A 20,436-nucleotide genomic window follows, 5' to 3' on the forward strand; every position below is an offset into this window, starting at 1 on the left:
AAGTTGGTTTTTTTTTGTTTTTGTTTTTGTTTTTTTACTATTGAGTTTCATGTTAGCTGTACACTTCTTATAGTTGCCCTTCTTCAGGTTGAGGAAGTTCCATCTATTTAATTTGTTGAGGATTATTACCAATAGGTGTTGGATATTACCAAATGCTTTTTTGACCTTCATTGCAATAATATGATTTTTCTCTATTAATTTGTTAATATGGCAAATTAAATTGATTGGTTTTCAAACATTAAACCAACCTTGAATTCCTGGGATAGATTCTACTTGGTCACAATGTATTATCCATTTTATGTAATGTTGAATTTGATTTGTTAAAATTTTGTTCAGAATTTTTGCATTTACACCCATGATGAATATTAGCTTATAGTTTTCTTTTCTCACAATGTTACCATCCAGCTTGTATCAAGTTAATGCTGGCTTTATAAAATGAGTTGGAAAGTGTTCCCTTCTCATCCATTCTCTGGGAGAGGTTTTTATTTATCTTTTATTTCATCCTCAAATGTTTGATAGAATTCACCAATGAAGCTATCTGTTTCTGGAGTTTTCTGTATGGGAAAGTTTCTAACTACAAATCCAATTTCTTTAATAGATACAGAGATATTCTATTTCTTCAGGAGTCAGCTTAGGTAGTTTGTGTCTTTCAAGGAATGGGTCTATTTCGTCTAAGTCACTAGATGTATTGTCATAAAGTTTATGATATTCTCTTATCCTCTTATTTAATATCTGTAGACTATTAAGTGTAGTGTAGTGACTTCTCTTCTCAGTTCCCAGTATTCATAATTTGTATCTTATCTGTTTTTCCCCTGGTCATCATGGCTAGGGGTTTATCAAATTTATTGACCTTTTGTAAGGGCCGGTGTTGGATAGAATGATTTTACTCTATTGTTCTTGTTTTCTATTTTGTTGATTTCTGCTCTGATATTTATTTTTTCCTGTATCCCACTTCTTTTGGGTTTAATTTGCTTTCTTTTTCTCATTTCTTGAAGTAGAAGCTGAGATGAATGAGTTGAGGTTTTTTTCTTTTCTAGTATAGGCATTTAGTGCTATAAAATTTCAGTTAAGTATTAGTTTAAGAACTTTCACCAAATTTTTAGATGGTGCGTTTTCATTTTCATTCAATTCAAAGCATTTCCTACTTTTTTTTATTTCCACCTTTATATATGGGTTATTTAGAACTGTCTTATTTATTTCCAAATAATTTGGAGTTTTTTAGAGATATTTCTGTTATGGATTTCTAACTTAATTTCATTATGGTCAGAGAACAGACTCCGTATGACTTTAATTCTTTCAATTTTATTGAAACTTGTTTTATGACCCAAAACATTGTCTATCTTGGTAAATGTTCCATGTGTATTTAAAAAGAATATATACTTTAATGTGGTTGGGTAGACTATTCTATAAATGTCAAATAGATCAAGTTTGTTTATAATGTTGTTTTGATCTTCTATACATTTTTTTAAAAGATTTTATTTATTTATTTGACAGAGACCACAAGTAGGCAGAGAGGCAGGCAGAGAGAGAGGGGGAAGCAGGCTCCCGGCTGAGCAGAGCGCCCCATTCGGGGCTCAATCCCAGGACCCTGAGACCACGACCCTAGCCAAAGGCAGAGGCTCAACCCACTGAGTCACCCAGGCGCCCCTGATCTTCTATACCTTTAATGAATTTCTGTATACTTGTTCTATCAATTATTGAGAGAAGGATATAAAGTCTCCAGCTCTAATTATTTCTGTTAATCCTTGTGTTTTGTCAGTTTTTGCTTCATGTTAGGTTCATAAGCTCATATATTTTTGGTGAATTAACCCTCTTATCATTATGGAATGACCTTCTTCATCCCTGTTAGCATTCTTTATTCTATTTTTTTTTTAAATAAGCTCCATGCTCTCAGCATGGAGCCCAGTACAGATCTTGAACTCATGACTCTGAGATCAAGACCTGAACTGAGATCAAGAGTTGGATGCTTAACCAACTGAGCCGCCCTGGCGCACCAACATTCTTTATTCTAAACCACTTATTCTGAAATTTAATATGTCTAATACTAATATAAACCCTCCAGATTTCTTTTGATTAATGTTGACATTGTATTTTTCATCCTTTTACTTTGAATCTGTTTGTGTCTTTGTATTTAAAATGTATTTCTATAGGGAGTATACAGTCAGGTTTTGGTTTTAAATCCAATCTGACAATCTCTGCCTTTTTATAGTGGTGTTTACATGATTTATATTTAATATGGTTATGATATTATTAGAGTTAAGTCTATTACCTTTTTGTTTGCTTTTTATTTATGCCATATATTCTGTGTTCTCCTTTTCCTCTCTTTCTTAAAAAAAAAAAAAAAAAAAAAACTTCTTTGGGATTAGATTGTGGGAGTATTTCCTACATTCCATTTTATATTCTTTGTTCGTTTTTTTAAAAAGATTTTATTTATTTATTTGTCAGAGAGAGAGTACAAGCAGGGGGAGTGGCAGGCAGAGGAAGAGGGAGAAGCAGACTCCCACTGAGCAAGGAGCCCAATGCAGGACTCGATCCTAGGACTATGGGATCATGACCTGAGCTGAAGGAAGAAGCTTAACTGACTGAGCCACACAGGCGCCCCCACCTTTGTTCATTTTTAAGGTATCATTTTTTTTTGTTTCATTATTTTAGTGGTTAGTTTAAGATTTACAGTGTACATTATTATCATGATCTGCCTTTAAATAATATTAATTAATAATCTTAAATAATACTATACCACTTCACATGTTATGAGACTGTCATAACAGTATACCTCCATTTCTCTTCTCTTCTCTTTTGTGCTGTTATCATATGACTTACTTTTACTTATGTTATAAACTCCACACTTAATTGTCAATATTTTTATTAAATAGTTAATTATCTTTTAAAGAAATTTAAATAATAAGAAAAATCTTATATATTTACCCTTGTAGTTACCATTTCCAGTGCTCTTCAATCCTTTGTGTAGATCCATATTTCCATCTGGTACCATTTTCTTCTGTCTGAAGGACTTCCATTAATATTTCTTGTATTGTGGGCACCTGGGTGGCTCAGTCATGAAGTGTCTGCCTTCAGTTCAGGTCATGATCCCAGGGTCCTGGGATTGAGCCACGCATTGGGCTCCCTGCTCAGCAGGAAGCCTGCTTCTCCCTCTCCTACTCCCCCTGCTTGTGTTCCCTCTCTCGCTGTGTCTGTCAAATAAATAAATAAAATCTTATGTATCTCTTGTATTGCAGACCTGCTGCTGATGAATTCTTTTAGCTTTTGTATGTCTGACAAAGTCTTTACTTCACTTTCATTTTTGAAATATAATTTCACTGGGTACAGAAGGTGAGGTCAACAAGTATTTTATTTGTTTTCATCCAGTACTTCAAAGATATTGATCTACCACCTTCTTGTTTGTGTTGTTTCTCACAAGAAATCTGTTATAATCTTTATTTTTGTTCCTCTATGCATAACATAGCTTTTTCCTCTTGTTGCTTTTAAGATATTTTTGGTCTTTGTCACAGGTTTGGAGCAATTTGATTATAACATTGCCTTGGTATAGTTTCTTTTTGTCTCTTGTGCTTGAAGTTCACTGAAATTTTTGAATCTCTGAGTTTATAATATCCATTATATCTAGGAAATTGTTTAGCCTTTATTTCTTCAAATATGTTTTCTGCTCCTTACCATTTTACAGGGACTGTAATTACACATATATTAAGCCTTTGAAATTGTCCTACAGCTCAGTAATGCTCTGTTCTTCATTTATATCCTCTTTTCTCTTTGTGTTTTATTTGGATAGTTTCTATTACTATGTCTTCAAGTTTGCTAATCTTTTTTTCCTACAATATCTAACCTTCCATTATTTTCATCTAGTTTATTTTTCATCTCAGACATTGAAGTTTTATCTCTAGAAGTTCAACGTGAATCTTTTTTATATCTCACGTGTCTTTATTTAACTTTTTGAACATATGGAATACAGTTATAATAATTGATTTATTTTTCTATTGTACTCATTCTAACATCCACTTCAGTTCTGGATTGGTATTAAATGATCGATTTTCCCCCCCAATATGAGCCATATTTTCCTGCTTTTTTGCATGCTTGGGAATTTTCTATTGGATGCCAAACATTATGAATTTTACCTTCTTAGGTGATGGATATTTTTGTCTTATAAATATTCTTGAACTCTGCTATGGGATGCAGTTAAGATACTTGAGAATAGTTCAAACTTTTCTGACTTGCTTTTATGATTTGTTAGGCAGGACTGGAGCAGTTATCAGCCTAGAGCAAAGTATTTCCCAATACTGATAAAGAACCACATGCATGCTCTACCCAATGCCCTGTGAATGAAATTTTCCAGATTGGCATATAGAAGCAAGCATAATCCCCCAGAGTTGTGTAAGCGCTAGGCACTGTTTCTTCTGTTTTTGGATGGTTCTTTCCTAAGCCTCAGGTAGCCCCTCACTTGCTAGATCAATATTCTACTGAATACCCAAAGGAGACCTTTGGCAGATCCTTGGAGCACCCTGTCTGTTCAGCTCTCCATTATCCTGCCCTGTGACATTTAACCCCGCTGACCTTCCTGGATTCCCAACTATTTCCCCACCTTCGAGAAAATACCAAATTCTTTACTGGAATTTTTCCTCCCTGCCCCATAGTCTGGCACCCCCCTCTAGGCAACAAGCTGGGACAGCGGTAGCACTCACTTCATTTGTTTCCCATCTTTATCTTTCATTACCTGATGCCCAGCATCTTGAAAAATATTGGTTTTTCAAAAATATAGTATCTGTTGATTGTTTAGGAAGGAGAGTAAATTCAGTCCCTGTTACTTCATCTTGGCCAGAAGCAGGTTACAACCCTTTTTAAAAATCTTAGTCCATTTAAAAATTTTAAACTTTAAAGTTTTTTTATATTTTTAAAAAATATTTTAATTTATTTATTTGACAGAGAGATCACAAGTAGGCAGAGAGACAGGCAGAGAGAAAGGAGGAAGCAGGCTCCCTGCTGAGCAGAGAGCCTGATGCGGGGCTCGATCCCAGGACCCTGGGATCATGACCAGAGCCGAAGGCAGAGGCTTTTAACCCACTGAGCCACCCAGGTGCCCCAAACCTTCAAAGATTTTAATTTTAAAGTTTAAAATTTAAACCTTTGCCTATTTTTAGAATATCCTTTCTATCCTTGATAAAATATTTTTTAAGTACCCCCAAAGGGGTCCCAGTGGAGAAAAACAGGGTCTTGGGAACAATTAGGAAAGGAAGAAGAATGGTCCTAAGTCTAGTTTAGGATTTTTCGTCAGGCCAAAGTATCATGTTTGTATATGTTTATGGTAACCCCAAACTGAGAATAGCAGTAGAGACTTGCTTTGGTGAGAAGATCAGTTATCTCCCTGGCATATGGCCTACTGACTCCCTTGCTTCAAAATGAATGTACAGTTGGCCTACCTGCTGCTCCTGCAATGCCAACTCCATATACACATATGGTTGCTGAATAAAATACAGGATGCCCACCTAAATTTGAATTTTAGATAAACAAAAAGTTTTTGGTATAACTGTGTGCCAAATATCTCAATGTATATACTTACACTAAAAATTATTTATTATTTGTCCGGAATTCAGACTTAACTGGGGTATTTTTTTATTTGTTAAATTTAACAATGTTATGCACACAGCAATATGACCTCCAGCTCAGCCTCGGGCCTTTGGGAATGATCAGAAAAGGCTTTCATCTCATTTCTGCTACTGAACGGCTGAAGGTCCCTGGATAAGTCACTTGTCTTCTGGGTCTCGCTGGAGATGATTCACATACAGTACCTAACTTGGCACGTGTCTCCCAGTAACTGTTCCATGAATGGGATCAAGTAGCCAAGTCAGATGCAGTTACTACTTCATAGATTAAAAATGACCCACTTAACCCTATCACCTCTCAGCTGTCTAACAGCCTCTATAATACAGTGATGAAAGTGTTATATTTACTTTACAAATGGGGAAGGTGAAGCTCAGAAAGGTAACCAAGAAGGGCAGAAAGTTTAAGTGCCCTGTGAGTGGCCAAGGGAAGGAAAGGGTCTGTTTTCTCACCCCAGCTCTGCTCCTGACCCCCTGGGTGCCCTTTTCTTCAGGATCATTCTTCACACATGGCCAGTGGGCTGGCCCAGGAAGTATGCTATCCAGCAATCTTGAACTTGAGTGAAAGACCAGGATGCCCTTCCCCTTCAGCATCCTGGCTAGTCCTTTGCTTAGAGTGAGGTCCTGAGTTCCCTGGGTCTCCAAGGAAGTTTAAGCTGACTACTTAAAGGGTGGTGGACATACCTGTCACCATCTTCTGAATCTTTCATTCCAAATTTATGGGGCCCACATAGTATGGAAAGAGCTCAAAGAGGCAAGAGACCAGGGCTCTGGCCCCACTTCAGCTCTTGACTCACTCAGGGATCCTCTTCTTTCTTTGCCTCAGTTTCTTCATCTCTAAAATGGGGATTTGAGTAAAAAATAGTCAGGAAATGACTTTGAAAACATCAAAAATGCTACTGCAAATGACTGTTGGATTCTGAACAGCAATGTGGCCCCAATATCAGAACCCTCATGTTGGTCTTTCTGTAGCAGTAACTGCTTATCCTTCTCTTTCCTCAGACCATGACTGAGGTGGTAAAGGGACAGGAGGAAGATGGGAATAGGAGGAAGGAAAGGGAATAAGACCTCTATTCTGCTTCTGAAGGTCTTTAAGAAGTTCTTCAAAAGGTAGAGAACACAGAGTTGTGCTCACCTCTTCTCAGTACTTGTGAGATGCTGAACTTGGAGGTTTCCTGACCCATGGAGGGGTGAGCTGCCAATATGGACTTGCTAGCCTACAGCCTGAGGGTCCTACTGTTTGGGGAAAAGAGGCCAGAGGAAAAGTGAGAGAAAGCTGGTCACATCTGCCTACTGTCCTAAAGCCTGCAGCTGTATTACTGACTCATTCTGCACCCTGTGGAGCTGAGGACTAGTGCTTATTAGCAATATCTCAGCAGGAACAGAGACTGTTTGTCTCTTTTTCTACTGTGTCTGAAAAGAGGCAGAAAGATAGGAAGCTATAAGCATTTTCTGATGCTGAGTAAATAGATGAACAGAAGACTAACATCCAGATTATTGTAACTAAGATGATGGAATAGGAAACCCTCTGCCCTCTTCTCCCTCACAAACACACCAATTCAGCAACAATTTATGAACAAATTCTTTTCTGTTAGAAATCCAGAAACTAATTGAAAGGCTCCTGGGGCACCTGGGTGGCTCAGCGGGTTAAGCCTCTGCCTTCAGCTCAGGTCATGATCTCGGTGTCCTGGGATCGAGCCCCACATCCATCAGGCTCTCTGCTCAGCAGGGAGCCTGCTTTCCTCTCTCTCTCTCTCTGCCTGCCTTTCTGCCTACTTGTGATCTCTGTCTGTCAAATGAATAAATAAAATCTTTGGGGGGAAAAAAGGCTTCTGTAACCCCAGGTGAAAGTAAAACCACATTCACTAAGACCAGTAGGAAGACTTGGGACACCTTCTTGCCGGAGTCCCTGCATCTAGCACAATACTATATGATTAGGAAGAAACCCCCAAGAACCCAGATTCTACCAGGGGAAGGAGGAGATAGGTTTCTGCATCCAGTACCTCAGCTTTTCTTAAGAAGCTCTCTAGAAGTCTTGCTTCTAAATTGCCAAATGTGGAGCTCTGATGGGTGCAGTTTAGCCATCTAGGGGAAATGGAGGTAGTAGTTTAAACTGCTAGATACCATAACTCCAAAGTCCCTGGCTCAGCAAAGAGTGAATGCTTTTAAAAAGCACAATTGTTTTCTTCTCTCTGGGGAAGGAAAAAGTCGCTAGAAGCTTCCAGAACTCTGGCCAGGCTGATTGTTGGGAATCTTCTCCTGTATGAGGTCAGTCTGTGAAGACTAGCAGAGGTATCTGCTTTGTCTAATGTGCAGACATCAACACAGAGTGAAAGAAAATGAAGGATGAGGCAAAGATGTTCTAAACAAAGGAACATGATAAAGCTGACCCTGATGAAGTGGAGTTATATAATTTACCTGGAAGAATTCAAAATAATTGTCATAAAGATGTGCATTGAGGTCAAAATAACAATGCACAAACAAAGCGAGAATTTCAACAAATATAAAAAGTACTAAACAGAAATCATGGAGCCCAAAACCAAAATAACTACACTGAAAATTTTGCTAATAGGGCTCAACAGCAGACTAGATCAAGCAGAAGAAAAAAACAGAAAGCTCAAACAAAAGTCATTGAAAATAATTTAGTCAGTGGAATGATAAGATGAAAGAATGAAAAATAATGATGAAAGCTTAAGGAATTTATGAGAAACCATTAAGTAGACCAATATATACATTATGGGAGTTCCAGAAAAAGAAGAGAAAGAAAGAAGACCAGAAAGTCCATTTTTAAAAATAGCTGAAAATATCCCAATTCTGCAGAAGGAAATGGACATCCAGATTCAAAAAAGCCCAAAAGACAACAAATAAGATGAACCCAAAGAAATCCATACTGAGGCACAGTAAAATCAAGTTGTCAAAAATCAAAGACAGAGAGGATTTTGAAAGCAACTGAGGAAAAGTCACTTGTCACACACAAGGAAACTCCTTAGGCTATGAACATACTTTTCAGCAGAAACCTTACAGGCCAAAAAAGAGTGAAATGATGCATTCAAAATGCTTAAGGAAAAAACTGCCAACAAAGAATACTATCCCCCACAAAACTGTCCTTCAAAAATGAAAAAGAGATAAAGATTTTCTCAAATAAATGAAAGCTGAGGGAATTCATCACCACAAGAACTGCCTTACAAGAAATGCTAAAGAGGGGGATGCCTGGGTGGCTCAGTGGGTTAAGCTGCTGCCTCAGTGGGTTAAGCTGCTGCCTTCGGCTCAGGTCATGATCCTGGGGTCCTGGGATCATGATCCTGGGGTCCTGGGATCATGATCCTGGGGTCCTGGGATCGAGTCCCACATCAGGCTCCTTGCTCAGCAGGGAGCCTGCTTCTCTCTTTGTCTCTGCCTGCTTGTGTGCCCTTTCTCTCTTTCTGACAAATAAATAAAATCTTAAAAAAAAGAAATGCTAAAGAGAGTTCTTCAAATTGAAATGAAAGTTTGCTAAACAGCAGCATAATAACATAAGAATGTATTCAACTCATTGGTAAAGCTAAATATATAGACAGATACAGAATACTGTATTATTGTAATAGTGGTAGATAAATCACTTTTAATTATACTATAAAAGTTAAGAGACAAAGCCATTAAAAATAGCTATGACTAAAAATATGTTTAAAGATATGTAGTATGAATATGTATAAATTGTGACAATAACATAAAGCATTACTGGGAGAAATTAAAGTGTAGAGTGTATATGATTGAATTGAATTTGTTATCACTTAAAATAGACTGTTATAACTATAAGATGTTTTATGTAAGCTCCAAGGTAACCACATACACACAAACACCTATAGATGATATACAAAAGAAAAAAGAAAGGAATCAAAGCATATCATTGCAAAAAAATCAATAAAGCAAGAGAATAGCAAGAGAGAAATAGACAGACAAATGAGCTGTAAGACTAACAGTAAATAACAGAATGGCAGTAGTGAATCTTCCTTATCAATAATTACATTAAATATAAAAGGATTAAACTGCAGTCAATAGACATAAAGTGGCAAATGGAAAATAAAAATTAATTAGACCCAACTATATGCAGAAACTCACATTAAATTTAAAGACACAGATAGGCTGAAAGTGAAGGTGTGGGAAAAGATCCATGCAAATGTTAACCAAAAGAGAGTAGGAGTGTCTATATTTATATCAAATAAAATAGATTTTAATGTTAAAATTGTTAAAAGAGACAAAAAAGTTATTATATAATGATAAAAATGTTTAACTGCCAAGAGGATATAATTATAAATGTATATGTACCCACATCAGAGCATCTAAATGTGGGAAGCAAACATTGATATAACTGAAAGGATAAATAAACAACAATACAGTAAAAAACTTCAGTACCCACCTTCAATAATCGTTAGACTATTCAGACAGAAGATAAATAAGAAAAGACCTTGAGCAACTCTATAGACCAAAAGGACCTGACAGATATACACAGAACATTTCACCCAACAATAGCAGAATAAACATTTTTCTCAAGCACATACAGATCTTTCTCTAAGATAGATCACAAAGATCTCTAAGATAGATCTCTAAGTTAGATCACAAAGCAAGTCTCAACAAATTTATGAAGAGTGAATTTATACCAGATATCTCTTCTGACCACAATGGAAGGAAACTAGAAATCAGCAGCAGAAAGAAAACGGGAAAATTCACAAATATGTGGAAGTTAAATGGTACACTCTTGAAAAAGCACTGGATGAAAGAAAAAAATCAAAAATAAATTAGAAAATATCTCAAGACAAATGAAAACAAAACACAATATACCAAAACTTAAGGGATGCAACAAAGGCAGTACTAAGAGAGAAGTCCATGGCAATAAATGCCTACATTAAAAAAAAAAAAGGCAAGATCTCAAGTAAACAACTTTATACCTCAAGGAGCTAGAAAAAGAAGAACAAACTGAGCCTACAGTTAGCAGAAGGAATGAAATCATACAGATTAGAGCAGAAATAAATGAAATAGAAAATTGAAAAAAGAAAAAATCAATAAAACTAAGAGTTGGATTTTTTTTTTGAAAAGTTAAATGAAACTGATAAACCCTTAGCTAGACTAAGAAAAAAGGAGAGAAGTAAATAAATACAATTAGAAATGTAAGAAGGGATGTTACAACTGATGTCACAGAAATTACAAAGGATCGTAAGGAAATAAACAGTTAAATGCCAACAAACTGGATAACCTGGAAGAAATGAATAAATTCTTAGAAACACACAACCTATCAAGACTCAGTCATGAAGAAACAGAAAGTCTGAATAGATCTGTGACTAGGATGGAGATTGAATTAGAAATTTAAAACCTCCCAACAGAGGCAAGTTCAGGAGCAGTTTGCTTTACTGGTAAATTCTACCAAATATTTAAAGAATTAATGCTAATCCATCCTAAACTCTTCCAAGACATGGAAGAGTCAGGAGCACTTTTAAACCCATTTTATGAAGGCAGAATTATCCTGATACCAAAGCCAAAAAAAGACATCATAAGAAAACAACAGGCCAATAAACTTAATGAATATAGGTGCAAAAATCTTCAGCAAAATACTAGCAAATCAAATTCAACAGCATATTAAAAGGATTATACACCATGACCAAGTGGGATTTATACCTAGGATGCAAACATGGTTCAACATATGCAAATCAAATAATGTAATACAACACAGTAACAGAATAAAGGATAAAAATCACATGATCATCTCAATAGAGGCAGAAAAAGAATTTTTGACAAAATTCAACACCTTTTCATGAGAAAGGTTCTCAATAAACTGGAATAGAAGAAAAGTGTCTCAACATAATAAAGACTATATATGAAAATCCCACAACTAAAACATCATACTCAATGGTGAAAAATGGAAAGCTTTTCCTCTAAGATCAGGAAGAAGACAAGGGTGCCCACTCTTGACACTTCTATTCAGTGTAGTACTGGAAGTCCTAGCCAGAATAATTAGGCAGCAAAAAAAAAAAAATAAAAAGCATCCAAATAGGAAAGGAAGAAGTAAAAGTGTCCTTGTTCTCAGATGACATGATCTTATGTATAGAAAACCCTGAAGACTCCATAAAAAATTGTTATAACTAATGAGCAAATTCAATAAAGTTGCAAGACACAAAATCAATATACAAAAATTAGTTGAACTTATATATACTAACACTTATCTGAAAAGAAAATTAGAAAAACAATTCCATTTCCAATAACACCACAAATAATTAAATACTTAGGAATAAATTTGACTAAGGAGATAAAAGACCTGTATACTGAAAACTATAAAACATATAAAAAAAAATTAGGGGTACTTGGCTGGCTCACTTGGTAGAACATGTGACTCTTGATCTGGGGGTCATGAAATTGAGCTCCATGTTTGACACAGAGATCACTTTAAAAAAAAAGAAATAAATTAAAGAAGACATAAATAAAGCAATAGCTGTATTTATGGATCAGAAGGATTAATATTGTTAACATGTTCATATTACTCAAAGCAGTCTACAAATTCAATGCAATCCCTATCAAAATCTCAATGACATTTTTAATAGAAATGGAAAAAGCAATTCTACAATTCGAATGGAACCACAAAGAACCACAAGTAACCAAATCAATCCTGAGAGAGAAAAAAGTTGGAGGCATCACATTGCCTGATTTCAAAATATATATTACAAAGCTACAGTAATCAAATGGTATTGTACTGGCATCAAGACATACACACAGACAAATGGAATAGAATAGAGAGCTCAGAAATGAATCTATGGGTGTACAGTCAATTGTACTTTGATGTGGGTACCAAAAATACACAATGGGGAAAGGAAGGTTACTTCAACAAATTGTGTTGGGAGCACTGGATATCCACATTTTTAAAAAATGAAACTGACCCCCATCTTACACATACACAAAAATCAACTGAAAATGGATTAAAGACTTAACCTGAAACTGTAAAACTTCTAGAAGATAACATAAGGGTAAACTTCATTGATCTTGACAGTGATTTCATGGATATGACACCAAAAGCACAGGTAACAATGCCAAAAATAAACAAATGGGACTACATCAAACAAAAAAGCTTCTGTGTATTAAATGAAACAGTCAACAGAGTGAAAAGATAACCAACAGAATGGAAGAAAGAATTTGCATACTCTACTTCTGATGTAATTTGGAGTTAATCTCCAAAATATGTGAAGAACCTCCACAACCCAAGAGTACAAAATAAAACAAAACAAACAACCACACACACACACACACCAAAAAAAAAAACCCTAATAACTATTTAAAAATGACTAAAGACTAAAAAAAAAAAAATTTAATGACTAAGGACTGGAAAAGACCTTTTTCCAAAGAAGGTATACAAATGGCCAGCAGGTATACAAAAAATGCTCAGCATTACTAATCATCATGAAAATACAATCAAAACCACATTGATGTATTACCTTGCACCTGTTAGGATAGCATTTATCAAGAAAGCTAAAGACAGTGGATGTTGGCAAGGATGTAGAGAAATTGGAAGTCTTGCACACTGTTGGTGGGAATGCAAAATGGTACAGCTGCTATGGAAAACAGTATAGGTTTCTCAAGAAATTTAAAATAGAACTGTCATATATGATTTAGCAATCCCACTTCTGGGCATTTATCCAAAAAATTAAAATCAAGATCTCAAAGAGATATTAGCACTGCTGTGTTCATTGCAGCAATATTCACAATAGCCAAGAGGTAGGAATAACCTAAATGTCCACTGACAAATGAATGGATAATGAAAATGTATACACATACAACAGAATACTATTCAGCCTTTAAAAGGAAGGGAATTCTGGATGAACGTGGAAGGCATTATGCTAAGTGAAATAAAGCAGTAGCAGAAAAAAACAAATACTCATATAAATTCCATTTATATGAAGTATCTGAAAATAGTTAAATTCGTAGAATCAAAGGATAGACTAGTAGTTGCCAGGACTGAAGGGAGGAGTAAATAGGGAGCTACTGATCGAGGGGCATGAAGTTGCAGTTAAGCAAGATGAGTAAGCTTTAGAGATCTACTGCACAACATTGTACCTAAAGACAACAATAATATATTGTACACTTAAAATTTTGTTGAGAAGATAGATCTCATTAAAAGTGTTCTTATCGATAAAATCAGTTTTTATGTGAAAGACTAACATCCAGGATGCCTTGGCGGCTCAGTCAGTTAAGCCTCTGCCTTCAGTTCAGGTCATGATCCCAGGGTCCTAGGGTAGAGTCCCGCATCAAGGTCCTTGCTCAGCAGGGAGTCTGCTTCTCCCTCTGCTCCTCCCCCTGCTTGTGTGCTCTCTCTCTCTCTCTCTCTGACAAATAAACAAATAAATAAAATCTTTTGAAAAAAAGACTAACATCCAATAGTATGAATGCTAGGCTATCACTGAGTGTCTACAATATGCTAAATGCTTTTATTACTTTGTCTTATGTATACCCAAAAAGCATCCATGTAACATACACATTATTATTCTCATTTTATAGACACTTAAATCAAGAACAGAGAGATTAAGTTATTTCTTCCAAGTAATAAAGCTAATAAGTAGTCAGAGTGGGGATTAGAATCTAGGTCTGGCTGGTTCAAAGGCCCTTCTTTCTACCATGCCATACTGCCTGTGGCATCCCCTGAAACTTTCCTGCTGTGATGCCTGGGGTCCAGTACCTGTAGCCTTGCTCTGCCCTAGGCATCTGAAAGGAAACCACTGAGTAAGACAGGAAGAAGGAAGATGGAACATCAGGAAGAGCCTAAGCTGTGGGCTGACCCCAGCCTTACCACTCTGCCCTTTCTAGTCCTCCAATGACACAAATGGGAGACTGGTTCCAAACCTAAAACCTGTAAAGCCTGCAGATTGCAAAAAGTACGGTCTACATTGTACAGTGACATTTTAGTTATTCTAAGGTCACCTAAGAGAACCATAAAGTTATCAGCCTCAGAAAGGCCTCTGAATTGCTGAGATAATCATACATCTCCTGCCCTTTCTCTGCCAGAGAGCCCTGCAGGCTTTGCACACAGTCTGTCTCTCTTACACTCACATGTCTAACAAGCTCTGCTGCCAAGTCTCTCTGCCTATAGCACATGGAAGCAGCACATTAAGAAGAGAGGATCAGAGCTACTAGAAATGAGGCTGAGAGATATAAAATATGGCCACTGACAGTGAGGGTAGAAACAGTAATGCAGTATAAAGCAGGTTCAGATGCAAGTTTAGCCACTTGAAATTGTTTATTGCAGGAACAGAAAGTACGGTGATGCTAGGTAAGTGAGGTATTCCTGGAGTTCCTTTGCCCACTGTGAATTCCCAGGGTACCTCTAGAAAGAACTGAGCCTGTCCCCTGGACCTGAGCACTTTGCTTAAGACTTGGGAGTATTAGGGTCAAGGGGAAGAAATCATTTGCCATCTTTCATACATGGGATTGACTACTGATCCGCTGTTAGAAGGACAATGAACTCCAGTGTTCTGACTGAAGCAAGGTTTAGTAATGGCTTCTCATTCCGTAATTCAATCCAATATTTGAATATAGTACTGAACAGGGAAGCCAAATGGTCTCAGCTAGAGCTGGGAATAGGGAGGTAAACTCAGTACTTCCTTGCCTCAATCAGGAGCAGGACTGGCCAGTAGGCCAATAACCTGATGTACTGAATTGAATAGCATCCTTTCAAAATTCATGCCTGTCCTAAGCGTGTGCATGTGGTCTTATTTGGAAACAGGGTCTTTGCAAATGTAATTAGTTAAAATGATTTGATACTAGATTAGGGTGGGCCCTACTTTAATAACTGATGCCCTTCTTAAAAAACAAACAAACAAACAAACAAACAAAAAAACAGAGACCCAGATATAGGATTGCCAGCAACCACCAAAAGCAAGGAAGAGACAAGGAAAGATCCTCCTCTATAGTATTCCAAGAGAACATGGTCATGTTGATGCCTTGATTTTAGGTTTCTAGTTTTCAGAAATGTAAGAGAATAAATTTCTGTTGTTTTCAGCTACCCAGCTTGTGGTACTATGTTATGGCAACCCTAGGAAAATACTACAGTCTTCTGTAAATTGGTGCAGGGTTCAGACCATACTAGTAAAGGACTCCTGCAAACTAAACCAATTTGGACCACTAGTGAAGATGGCTTTTAAGTTTACACTTTGAGACACTCCACCAAAACGAAGCAAGTATAAACCATAAAGAGACAATTTAAAAGGCACTGCTGCACTAAAAAAAAAATAAAATAAATATCTCAGTGGACCAAAAATGGAAGAGAAACATACCTGCTAAGCAGGAATGAAGCCATAGCCAGCTGAGGTCTGTATCTGAATGCAGACAGAGACGGTCAGATATTCTGCTCTTATGGAGTAATAGGAAGGGACTGAATTTTACTGCTTGAAATCAGATCCTAGTGTGGTGCTTCCCCTTTCATAGAAGGGATTATAAATGTTACAACCACACCCTGACTGGTGCTGTGGTTCACATCAAGCTGCAAACCTAAGGATGTAGGATGAAAAAAAAAAGCCACAGGATTTGGTTCAAGCTGCCTATAAACTTGGTGGCATTCCGCAAATCACAGAAGCATGGAGGCCTTGATCCACAAACTCAAGACCTAATTCTCAACTGGGGCCCTAGGGTGCTAGGGGAGGCATTAGCAAAACAGCAAAGTAGGAACGGATGTGGGCAGAGAAAAGAAGAAAACGCACAACTATGTGAGATAAGCCAAAATTCAAAACACATGAGGAAAACTATACTATGAGTGTCAACTAAAAAACAAAACAGAGCAACAACAACAAAAAGGAAAACCAACATTCAAGAGATGAATTCTCTCCTGACAAAATGCGAATAATAGTACAGCCTGAAAATTACTCAATAGAAGATATGTTTAGAATGCTCAAAGAGATGAAGAAATAACATCCATTAAAAAAAAACCATATTGCAATCCAGGCATAAATGAAATAAGAATAACTAGATATGAAAAAGAACCAATTAGAAATTATGAAAATTTCTGCTTTTACTTGCTCCTCCCTGCATTAACAAATCTCTAGGATGCTAGACCTAGCTCACCTAATCCAGCAGTCCTGTGTATGACCTTACTAGCATTTATCTTTATCTTTTCCTTGCTTAGACCCTCTTCTGCTCTGCAGACTCCTTAATTTGTGGCTAGAGCTGGATTAAGGAATGGGTAATGAAGCAGCTAATCTATAAGAGTTGGCTAAACATCACTGGATGCATTGGATATAGGAGGCCAATTTACTCACACACAGTCACCAGTGTCTTTACAGTATCCTTTAGCTTGCCCTTTCTCTCTTTGCATCTCCCCCCAACCTCCCTGTCCCATGTGCACTCCTCAAGACTCCATTCTCTAACATGTGAATCATCTCCCACCTCTAGCATCAATGTGCACTCCTTGCCCACTAATAGGAATTCTACAGTTCCCAGGGTATGGTGACTAGTTTCACAAGTTCCCTTTTGTTTAGTCATTTACACACTTTCCGAAGACCAATGATTCTCAAAATGTGGTACCTAGACCAACAGAATGACCATCACCTGGAAACTTGTTAGAAATGCAGATTCTTGTCCCCGACCCTGGACTCACTGAATCAGAATCTCCAGGGGTGGCACCCAGCAGTTTGTGTTTTAACAAGCCCTTGGATGATTTTGACACATCCTTACATTTGAGAACTGCTGCTATAGATATTTGTGTAATCAGTGCTCACAATGTGGCAGGCACTGTGCTAAGTGCTAGGCATGCTCTCTCTCTTGGTGTTATAGCTTTTTCTGAAGCCCTCCACGGAGTCACGTAGGAGATTCAGGGACTTCCAGAGTGGTGAATGAATGATCAGCATTGCATAGAGTAAGTAAAGAGAAGGAAAGAACAACATTTCTGAGGCCGACAGATCTGAAGTGAGAAGGGAAAGAGAAGGACTATTAAAGTCCCTTGTCCAGAGCTGGGTAACAGATGTCATGATCGTCGTCTGACTAAGATCAATAACCAGAGTCATGCAGGTGCTGGGCATCCTGTCAGATAAACCCACGTGGCCCCAAAGCCTGGTGCTGGAGAGGCAACGGAAAAGACAGAAAATGTGATATATTCGTTGATGCCAAGTGAAGTTGAAATGTCAGGGATCCACACGTGCTAAGTAATCCTTCTTGACAAACACTGATTCAGCAATTGACCAATACAGGGGGCATTGGCTGAGCTTCTGTTCTGGGGATGCAGAAAGGAATCAGCCATGGTCCTTTCTTACTAGTAGCTCATGGTTACATGGGGGCAGACACAGAACCAGTACCTGTGGTTCAGTCAGGAAACACACTCTAGTAGAGGGTTGTGTGTACTCCCCGCTTCTGCTAGAAGAGGTTGTGAAAAGCTTTTGCAGGGGAGATGATGTTTGAAGGATGGCTGGGAATGGCCAGGCAGAAAGGATGTGAGAATTTGCCAAGCAGAGGGGACAGCTTGTATGATGATATGGAAGGGTGAAAGGGAAGAGCAAGGAGTTCGGGATGGCCATGGTAGTCAAGTAGATGGCAGCGAATGGCAGAGAACAGGCAGAAGTAGACGGGGTTGGAATAGGTTATGGCTCTGGATTTCATCCTATAGGTGACGGGGAATCACTGATATTTCAAAGCAGAGGGTGACATGGCAGACTTGGCATAATAGGTCACGTCGGGGACTGTGTGGACAGTGGTGCCGAAAAGGAGGCCGTGAAGCTAGGAGGCCCGTAAGGAGGCTGTGTAAACAGGCCTGGGAAAAGCTGGTATGGGTCATGGGCCCCAGCATAGAATGAGGAGAATGGATTTGAAAGGTTCTCCCAGGACCAGGTTCTATGCTGGGCTCTGGGGGATATAAGATGAACCAAACATTGCCCCTTCCCTCAAGACCTGAGCATGTGGAAGGAAGCCTAAGACACATACATGAGGCAAGGGAAAGTGACCTCTTTCACTTTATATGATATACTAGTTTCCTATAGCTGCTGAAACTAGCCACTGCAAACAGTGGCTTAAAACAACAAAAATTTATTATCTTACAGTTCTGGAGGTTAAAAGGCAGAAATGGGGCAGGATTGTGTTCCTGAAATGGTGGCTTTAGGGGAGATTCTATTTCTTTGCCTTTTCTAGCTCCTAGAGGATCCCACATTCCTTGGCTAAATGCCCCACATCACTCCACTTCTGCTTCTTTCATCACATCTCCTCTGATGCCGACCCTCCTGCCTCCCTTTCATAAGGGCCCATGATTACATTTAAGTCCAATCCAGAAAATCAGGATGATTTCTCTATCTCAAGATCCTCAAGTCAATCACATTTGCAAAGTCCCTTTTGCCATGGCAGGTAATAATATCTTTCTAGGTTCTGAGGATTAGAACATGGACAGCATTGGGGAGCCATTGTTCAACCAGACACAACAAGAAGGGTTCTTAACATTTTCATGAATAAATAATGATGATAAGACCATTTTTTCTTGAGTGCTTACTATCAGCCGTGTATTTTCACATTTAACTCCTGCAGGGACTCTAAGAGGGTATGTTCCATACCTCTCCTTTTAGTTGCCAAGAACAACCCAGCTAGGAAGTGGGGGACAGACAGGAAGCTTCCATTCTCAGTGTTATACCTTCTCCCTTTATGTCTATTCCTAAACAGCTGACCACTTTGGTTACAAAGTTCTATGTTACGTTTCATCTTCTGCATTTCTTTTTTGAAAATAGCTTTAGTGTTTTTTGCAGAAAAAAATGACACATACCCATTTTAAAACTGCAAACAATACTGAAAGTACAAAGAAAAATTAAAATCATACCCAAATCTCATTTTCCAAGGATAACTATTGTTAACATTTCGTGAACATTCTCCAGACTGCTGTCTATGCATCATAAATATGCCTTTCTATAAAGCACTTTATCTCCACTCTACAGCATGAATATCTTTCTGTGTCAGTACTTGTCAACTCCTCAAAGCAAGCTTGCTGAGTCAAAGGTTGTACATATTGTACATGTTAATACACATTGCCAAACAGCTCTCAAAACATATTAATTTTTACCAAAAGTGCAAGACCTTCACCAGTTTAGTCGGTCTTTTAAATCTTTGCCATTTGATTGGTGAAAAAGAACATCTTTTCTTGGCATTGCTTTCATTATTATTGATAGCATCTTTCCACATCTTTATTGGCCATCTATATTTATTCTCTTGGGGAATGGTTTATTCAGGGCCTTTGCCTATTTTTCTGTTAGGATGTTTGCTCTTTTCATTATGGATTTGTAAGAGCTTATTGTAGAGAGTGCTGTAAAGCCTGTGTCATATCTGCTGCAAATATTTTTCTCACACTGAGTTACTATATATGATATATATCGTATATATTATATATGTGATACCATATATACATATATATGATCTTGTTTATTGCATTCTTCCACCTAGAAGGTTTTCATTTATATACAGTCAAATTTGTAACCTTTTTTCTCTGTGACTTCAAGGTTTTCTGTCACGTTTAGAAAAACTTACCATAACCCAAGATGATAATTTCTATAACGAGAAAAGCTCCATGTGTTCTTCTTGTACTTTTATGGCTTCATATTTAACATTTAAGTCTTTGACACACCTGGAGTTTATTTCAGTGTAAGGAGTGAGGTAGAGATGTGACTCTATACTTTTCTAAATAGCTATCACCATCCTTTCAACACTGATTTGAAATAGCACCTTTATCGTATACTAAACTTGCATATATATGTGGATATATTTTTGGACTTTCTGCTCTAATCAATTGATCTATTTTTCCCCTGTGGAGAAACCTTATAATGTGCTTCCCCAGCTGGTAGGAAGACTTTGTCCTCATGGT

The 20,436-nt window shown here is 37.5% G+C and overlaps 1 long non-coding RNA gene across 1 annotated transcript in view; it reads left to right on the plus strand.

Annotated features, from left to right (window-relative positions):
- The window catches only part of LOC116583560, a 212,273-nt gene extending 192,425 nt beyond the window's left edge, over positions 1-19,848 (plus strand). The window contains exon 7 of the long non-coding RNA XR_004282779.1: positions 17,385-19,848. This is a non-coding gene — a long non-coding RNA (uncharacterized LOC116583560). The remainder of the gene's footprint in view (positions 1-17,384) is intronic.
- Positions 19,849-20,436: the final 588 nt, after the last annotated feature.

The sequence above is a fragment of the Mustela erminea genome, chromosome X (genome assembly GCF_009829155.1).
Source record: "Mustela erminea isolate mMusErm1 chromosome X, mMusErm1.Pri, whole genome shotgun sequence".
In the NCBI taxonomy this organism is placed as follows: Eukaryota; Metazoa; Chordata; class Mammalia; order Carnivora; family Mustelidae; genus Mustela; species Mustela erminea.